Here is an 8,814-nt window from a genome sequence, read left to right on the forward strand (position 1 = left end):
AAGTGTTATTGAATCATTCACACATTCCCTCACATGCAAGGAGACTGAAGTCTAGAGAGCATAAGTCACACAGGGAGTAAATATATGATAGACCCATTCTCTGAACTAGATCCTCTCACTCAAAATTTAGCACATTTGAGATAAGCCAATTGCTTGTCCAACTGATTGCCAAATCTTTTAGGAGTCCATATCTTTTTCTATATTCTCCGTCACCTCATTTCCAGTCTTCTGTACCTCCCACCTGCACTATTAGATGAGTCTTTTAATGGGTTTTCCTGACTCAGATGTCTCCCCTCTCCTATCTGTCTTCCCAAGCCTTCCCAAGGCTACCCAAAGGAGATTTTTCTAAAGTGTCAGACTGACCCCTTCACTCACCTACTCAATAAACTACAATGACGCCCTATTGTTTCTATGATCAATCATATAATTTTCTTTATCTTTTAATATTCTTCACAAGCTGGCTCCAACCTACCTTTTCAACTTTACTCCTCTTTCTGCACTCTGTGGTCCAGTCAAACTGGTCTTCTTAACTCACACTTGAGACTATTTATTGTCATTGTTCTTAATGTTTTGAATGTATTTCCCCCTCATCTCTCCTTCCTAGAATGCCTTGTTTCCTTCAAAGCTCTCCTCAAGTGATACTCACAATGTGAATCACATCATGACTCCCAGCAGATACCTCCTCCCTCATGCTCACTTTGTGCATACTGATTTATGTACACATTGTCTCCCCTAAGGATCTGCCCATCTGTATCTCTCTCTCTCTCTCTCTCTCTCTCTCTCTCTCTCTCTCTCTGTGTCTGTCTGTCTCTCTCAATACCTATCTAATCACAGAATATTCAAGTTGGAAGGGCCCTTAGCAGCCATCTAGTCCAAGTAATATCCCAAAAGGAAATAAACAAAATCCGGTCATCCCCCCTCAGCTTGAAGACCTCAGATGAGGGATTTTCTCCTGAGGCAGCCCATTCTACTTTCATGTAGCTCTGTTATTAAGAAGTTGGCTTTTTTTTCCCCCTGAAATCAAGACCAAATTAATCTCTTCACGATTTCCAAGCATTGTTTCTGGTTTTGCCCACTGGGGCCAAAGAGAACGAGTATAATCTGTCTTCCACATGACAGTTGTTTAAAATGCTTGAACATAGCGATCATGCCCCCGTTAAGGTTTTCCTTTTTCAGGCTAAACATCCCTAATTCTTTCATTTGATAGTCAGATGACATGGACTCAAGGCTTTTGAACAGCTTGCTTGTCCTTCTCTTGAACGTTCTCCAGTTTATCAATATCTTTCTTAAATTTTGGATACCCAGAATTGAACGTAATAATCCAGATGTGAAATGATCTAGGTAAAGTACAACAGTAATATAATTTCTTAAATTCTTGGATATCATGTATTTCTTTATGTATATATATATATAAACGCATACACACATAAATATATATACATATGAATAAATTTCTCCATTATATTGTTGACTTATATTGAGTTTGTAGCACAGTAAAACCCCCAGATTATTTTCAGACAACATACTATCCAGTCATTCCTTCCCCATATTCTATTTATGAAGCTGATTTTTGAACCATTTTAAAGATCTGACATTTATTCCCACTGAATTTCATTTTATGAGATCCTGCCCAATGTTCTAGTGACTAGTCTATGAAGAGCCTTCGGGAGTGCATTCTCTCATTCACTATGTTAGCTTTCCATCACAGTGTTGTGTCACCTATGAATTTGATAAGCAAATTATTGAATTGTCATTGTCTTATCTGTTTCCTTTCTCTGTCCAGGCTGTCTGTGTGTGTGTGTTTGTCCTTCGTTGCTGAAGAAGACCATGCCATCAGAGAAATAATGACACTACTTGCACTTGACTTTGTTTTGAATGCGGGAGGGCAATTGGGTTAAGTCACTTGCCCAAAGTCACACAGCTAGTGAGTGTCAAGTGTCTGAGGTAAGATTTGAATTCAGGTCCTCCTGACTGCTGCACTGATGCTCTAGCTACCTTCTGTCCAGGCAGTCTAAAGTTAACCACAACGACAAGACTTCTTCTGTTTCTCTCTCCATTGACCTTTACCCATGTGGCCTCCATCATACTTTTCCTCTATGGTTCTTGAATTTTCTTACATGAGTATATCTTCTTAGTATAAGAAAATATTTTAACTATCCTATTCCTTTTAAATATGGCTTATTCATCTAAAGCCATAATCCAGTCATGAATTTCATCCCACTAATCTCAGTGATACATATAAGGCTATATTTGCTTCTTTATGTTAGGACCTATAGTTCATCTTGCTTGTTTTTAAAAAATTTCCAGTATTTATCTGTAGACATTTGATGTTAGGGCCTGTACTGCTTTTTTCTGGCTATAACTGTGTACATTTGTGAACTTCTGGGCATCTCTGTAGTTATTCTTATTTCTTCATTGGAGGTGTACTATTCTCCATGGTATCTAGCTTGGTGAATATACAAATTGTTAGGCTGTTAAATACCTTCTGCATTTTAAAGACCTTGGGTGTTTTCCCCCCTCCACTTAATAAAAGACAGACAGTTGTGAGAGGAAAAGTAAGAATATCATATTCTGAATAGATTAATAGTCTATTATTTGTCTGCCTGCAGTAATTCAGAGAAGTCTTCTCTTTTGAAATTTACACTAAAATTGAATATACTCACAAATGCAACTTTTTAAAAGCAGAATCATGGATATGAGGATATGGTGATAAGTAAAGGTAAACCAGCAGATTTGCATTCCATTTGGAACCTTTGTAAATAGCAAAATTTTGTACGGGCCTAAAAAAAAGCAACCCAGGTAATTTCTCTAAAGGTTTCTTGAAATAACAGTAAGAGATCTAGAGAGATTTATAACGCAGCAAGGTAGGAAAGATGGAAATGAGCCTAAAGAATGAATGTGAGGGGAGAGGGGGAAGGGGTTTTTATGTGAATTATTTGGTATGGGTGTTCCAAGTGTCCGAATTCTGATTAAAGACTAAACCAAGAGAGGAAGTTTTATACTGACAAGCAGAGTAGCTTTGGAATTAAGGGTTAATAAGATATCTGCTCACAGTCTTAGCTTTGCTACTCCATCTTGTAGTTCAGTTAAATAAGCAGTTTCTAAGCACTTGTATCCTCCAGCTTTGTAAGTAGTCAAAACCAACGATACTCCTAAGATTCTAAGTCTTGTGCCAAATTAAGGGAACAAAGGTTGCTGAACTTGCATTGACTTGTCCCTTATCTATAACCCTATTGCACACATTTGAAGCATGTATTCAAGAACTATCTAGTACAAGCAACTTGGCATAGTCACTCAGCTTGGGGTCTAGATTTCAAAGGCTGCTAGACTGGGAATTAAGAAGATTTGGGTCCAAATCTTACTTCTTGAAACCTACTAGATAGTTGTGTAAAAGTAGGTAGGTCCTTTAAACTTTCCTAGCCTCAGTTTCTCCATTTGTAAAATGGGGATCTGTAGTATCTATCTTCCAGGGTTTTCATGAGACAAATGAGAACATGTTTGTAAAGCCTTATATAAATATCATTTATTATTATTATATTCAAGTCAAGAGGGTTTATTAAAAATCCACTATGTTCTACGCACTTATGACAAGTGCTTGGCATGGAAAAAAGGCAAAACCCCAATGAAACAAGTTAAAAATCCCTGCTTTCAAGGAACTCACAGTCTAATGAGGGCTAATGCAAATAATTATATATGAGCAAGATATAGACAGGATAGAGGAATGGCAATGGCAGTAAAGAGGTTCAGAAAAAGCTTTTTGAAGATGGTGGGATTTTAGCTGAGAGCTGAAAGAAGTCAGGAGGCAGAGCAGAGGCTGAAGAAAATTCCAGGAATGGGAGACAGTCAGTGAAAATTCATGGAGTTGGGGGATGGAATTTTTTGTGTCAGGAACAGTAAGACAGTCTTTATTACTGGATGGGAATAAGGTGTTAAAAGACTGGAAAGGTAGGTAGGAACCAAGTTATGAAGGGCCTTAAACACCAAACAGAGCATTTGATATTTGATCCTAGAGATAAAATTTAAGGAGACAGGGATTTCTCTAAAGACAGAGAGCCACTGGAGGTGATTGAATGGTGTGTGTGTGTGTGTGTGTGTGTGTGCATGTATTATTCTCAGACGTGCTTTAGGAAGATCAAGGATTTAACAGAATAGGAAGGATCTCAGGGAACATCTCCAAACCCTTCAGTTTTTAAATAAAACTGAGGTTCAGGGTGAGCAGGGCCTGAATTTGAACTCGTCTTCTGACTTGGAAGCCAGTGCTAATGCCACTATACTAAGCTGCCTCTCCCATTGCTGTTTTGTAATTCCACTCTTTTGCATGTGATTGCCTTGTCTTCTTGATGAAGTTATAAACTTCACAAAGTCAAGGACTGCAAACTGACCTTTTTATTATGTCTCTTCCAACTCAACACCAATGCTCACAGTTGGAAGAGGCTTTTGCGATCAATAAACATTTATGGAATTGAAACAAGACTAGGAGAAACCACAGTAACTTATGTCATCCACTCTCGGTATTACTGAAGTTGATAACTTAGTTGTTTTTTTTTCCAAGCAGGAAGATCTCAGGATTCGTTTAAAAGCAGTGAATGCTCACATCCAATGTTAGCTTAAAAGGGTGCTTTGTAGAATAATATTTAAAATCACTTTCCAATATCATTTAGATCCCCATTCCAGAATACAGGAGTAAATGACTTGTCTAGCAAAGGGGCTTCTTGCAGATGAAAGCACTCCAAGCTTCTTTACCAAGTAATTTGTGTTGACACAGTGAACATGGAGTATGAGAGTTGGAAGAGACCTGAGGAGATATCTAATCTAACGCATATCTGAACCAGAAGCCCCTTCAGGACATACTAGACAAGTGACCAGCCGGCCTTGGTTGAACACCAGAATGGAAGAACCTACTCCTTTCAAGGTATAATGCTCTACTTACTTTTGGATAGCTTTAATTGATCAGACTTCCTTTGCTTGTTTTTTTTGTTACATGAACCCTAAATTTGTTACATGAACCCTAAATTTGCCAGTGGATTGCCTCCATGATCTAGGCTGGTTCCAGTGCCATTTTTCATTTTTATCAATGACTTGGGGACTCTAATAGCATAAAATCTAGCTCTAGTCAATGATAAATGGATTCCAAAACAGTGGGGAGCCAGCAGATAAAGGTGTTACCTAAGGAATGTATACAGATACTTGTTTGCAGTATGGAGATTGAGGCAAGGATGGGAGACAGTGCCTAGTAGATCTGATGGAAGAGATCACATGCTATTTTTGAGTATGTATTTGGAAGCAGTTCAGTGGTAGTAGTACGTTGGATAGAGCAGTGGACTTGGAATTAGGAAGACTCATCTTCATAAGTTCAAATTGGGTTTCAGGCACTAACTCTGTGACCCTGGGCAATCACTTAACTCTGTTTGCCCCAGTTTCTTCATTTGTAAAATGAATTGAAGAAGGAAATGGCAAACCACTCCAATGTCTCTGCCAAGAAAGCCACAAATAGGGTCAGGAAGAGTCAGACACGACTGAAACAACTGAATGCCATCACCACCAACAACAATAAGGCAAGACAAGTTTCTTTTTCAATTTATTTTTTTCATTTAATGAATATCTGCCTTTTTTCTTTTTCATAATTGAGTTTGTTTTGTTTAATACTAATTCCTCTCTTAACCTATCCTCTCTCTTACTCCCTCATCTTCTTTCTCCCCTTTCCTTCCTATATCCAAAATGTACGTATGTGTATATGTACGTTCTTTTCTCCTTTAGATGAGAGTGAGGCTCAAATGTTGACTGATACCCCAATCCTTCTTCCTTGTTTGTATAGATTTCTACATTTCCTATATCCTTTTTCTTCCTTTCTTTCTTCTTTTAAAATCATCAAAATATAATGGGACCATTCCTAGGTCTTTTATCTAATCTGACTCCTTCTATGATCCATGATGATGATAAGGTTCTGAGTATCATCTTCCCATTTAGAATGTTATGGTTTATCCTTGCTTAGTTCCTTATGAAATTTTTGCTTAGATTTATCTTTTTATATTTCTCTTGACATCTAATGTTTTTATTTCAAAGCTTCCATTCAGCTCTGGTCTTTTCATCAGGAATGCTTAGAATTCCTTGATTTCATTAAAGATATATTTTTTTCCCTATAGGATTATATTCAGTTTTTCTGGATAAATAATTCTTGGTTGTGAGCCCTCTGGACTATCATTTACTTATTTTATCTTCATTTACTTTTAGTGGTTTGTTGTTAAAGAGTGTGCGATCCTGACTGTGGCTACTCGGTACTTGACTTCTCTCTTTTTGGCTGCTTGTATTATTTTTTCTTTCACCTCAAAGGTCTGAATTTTGACTATAATATTCCTGGGAGTTTTCATTTGGGGTTTCTTTCAGAAGATGACTGGTATATTTTTTTTTTCATATTTCACTTTTTCCTATGGTTCTAAGAAATCTGGGCAGTATTCTTTTATGATTTCTAAAGATATGATGTAAAGGCTCTTTGGTTTGCAGGGGAATGGGTTACCTTTCAGGTAGTCCAATAAGTCTTAAATTCTCTTTCCTCAATCTATTTGCTAGGTGAGTTGTTTTTTTTCTATGAAATACTCTTCATTTTCTTCTATTTTTTCAGTGTTTTGACTTTAAAAAAATACTTTTTGCCTCATGGAGTCATTATCTTCTTTCTGATCCATTTTCATTTTCAGGAGTTTGTTGCATAGATAAGGTTTTGTAACTCGTTCCAAGAAGTTAATTCCCTTTTCATTTATTTCTTTCACAGCTCTCAATTTTTCCAAAAGTTTTCGATTTAGCATGATAATTTTATTTATAAAATTTTTTAAGCTCCTTTCTGTAACCCTCTCTTCATCTGTTCCAGGAATTCTAGTTGAACTTGTGCTCAACCTGTGTTTTATTTTGAAGCTTTGTATAGACATGTTTTGTAATAATTCTCTTCTTCTGGGTTAGTTTCTTGAAACTCCCTGTCACCATTATGTGTCTCTGTGGTGGGACTGTCTCTTTTGTTGTTGTTTACTTACCCTTTTAGCCTACTTCCTGATTTTGGACTTTATATTGGGGCCATTCTTTTCACCCTTTTGGAGACAATGTCTGGTTTGGAGGCAGTATCTGAGTTTGTTCCCTTTGCTTCTTTTATAGGGTATTGAGTGTTTTGTCATTCAAAGATCTCAGGGACTGCTGAAAGTATCTGATCCAGGGCAAAGTATGATCACTTCCCTCCTGGTCTGAGCTCTCCAAATTCCTGACTTGAGTCTAGGTCTGAGCATCACACTTGTGGGTTTACCCCGATGGAAGTTCAAGTAGAATGCTGCTGAACTCAGTCATTATCAGTCAGCTGGAAAATTACAGGTTCAGAGTGACAGAATGGCAGGCTGCCCTTTGGTTTAGGATTCCTTCTTGAGTTACTCTATGGCAGGCTTCAAGCTAGGCTTAAGTTTGGAACTGAGACTTTGCTCTCCTACTGGGGTCAGAACCACACAACTATCATTTGCTTCTGAACTTTATTTTTGCTTAGTAGACAGCCTAGGACATGGTATTATTTTTCACCTTGGAACACTCTCAGTGCAGTTCTCCTCAGTCCACTATGGATATATGACCTGGAGCTGGGTAGTGAGCAACAGATCTTCCATTTAGAATCTATCCCTGTGTTCTAGATGAGGTCAAAACACTCTAGGTTTTGTACCTTATCTTTCTCTGTTGCATAGTCTTGTTCCTCTTTTGGTTCCTGAACCTGGAAAACTCAGCCTAATGTGCTGTTAGATGGACCCTGACCCCAAGGACTAGACTTTTCTGCCTCTCTCCCCATACTTACTTGGGGTGGAAATATGACTGATTTTTTTTCATGGATTTTCTTACCAAGACTCAATCTGGTAGATCTTCTAGATTTTTTTTTTTTGTGTGTGAAGTAATTGTGTTGATGAGTTTACTTGTCTTGGCTCCATCTCCAATGCAAAGCAAATTTAAGAAGATAAGAGTCCTAATGACTGAGGCTTTCAGGAAAACTTTCAGAGAGGAAGTAGGGCCCATGCATAGCTTTTAAAGAAGATAGGAATTATGAGAGGTGAAGATGAGTAAGGAGGGCATTCCAGGGCAAAAGACACAGTAAAGAGTCTGGAAAACAGGTAGTAGTTTCATTTGGCTGGAATGTAGAATTCATCAAGGGGATTATTATGAAATAAGGCTAGAGATGGGGCTGAATACAGACTATGCAGCTTGTATTTTATTCTAGAGTCAATAGACTGCAGGCCTTCAAACAATTTCTGAGGGCTATAAGCTCAGGATACTCTATATAGGGGCACATACTCTGCCCTTGCAAGATCCTTTCTAGAGTATTGTGTTCAGTTCTGGACACCACAACTTAAAAAAAGACATTGATAAGCCGGAATGTGCCTAAGGAATTGCAACCAAGATGGTGAAGGCCTTAAATCCAGGTTGTCAAAAGATAATATGAAGGAACCTGACACATTTAACTTTGAAAGGAGAAGACCTAGGGGTTGAAGGAGGGGAAATGATGGTTTTTAAAAAAGTATTTGAAGGGCTGTTATATGGAAGAGGGGCTAGTCTTATTCCATATGGCCCCAGAAGGCAGAACCAGGAACAATAGATGGAAATTGCAAAGAAGAAAATTTAGGTTAGGTGTCAGGAAAAGCTTCTTAGCAATGAGATCTGCCCCAAAGGAGAAGGAATTCATGGAGTAGTGGTGTGTCCCCTCTCCTTGGTGGTCTTCAAGCTAAAAGATCAATTGTTGGGTATATTATAGTGAGGATTCCTTTCATGTATAGGTTTGATCAGACAACTTTCAACTCTCAAATT

This window comes from Notamacropus eugenii, chromosome 1 (genome assembly GCF_028372415.1).
Source record: "Notamacropus eugenii isolate mMacEug1 chromosome 1, mMacEug1.pri_v2, whole genome shotgun sequence".
Taxonomy (NCBI): Eukaryota; Metazoa; Chordata; class Mammalia; order Diprotodontia; family Macropodidae; genus Notamacropus; species Notamacropus eugenii.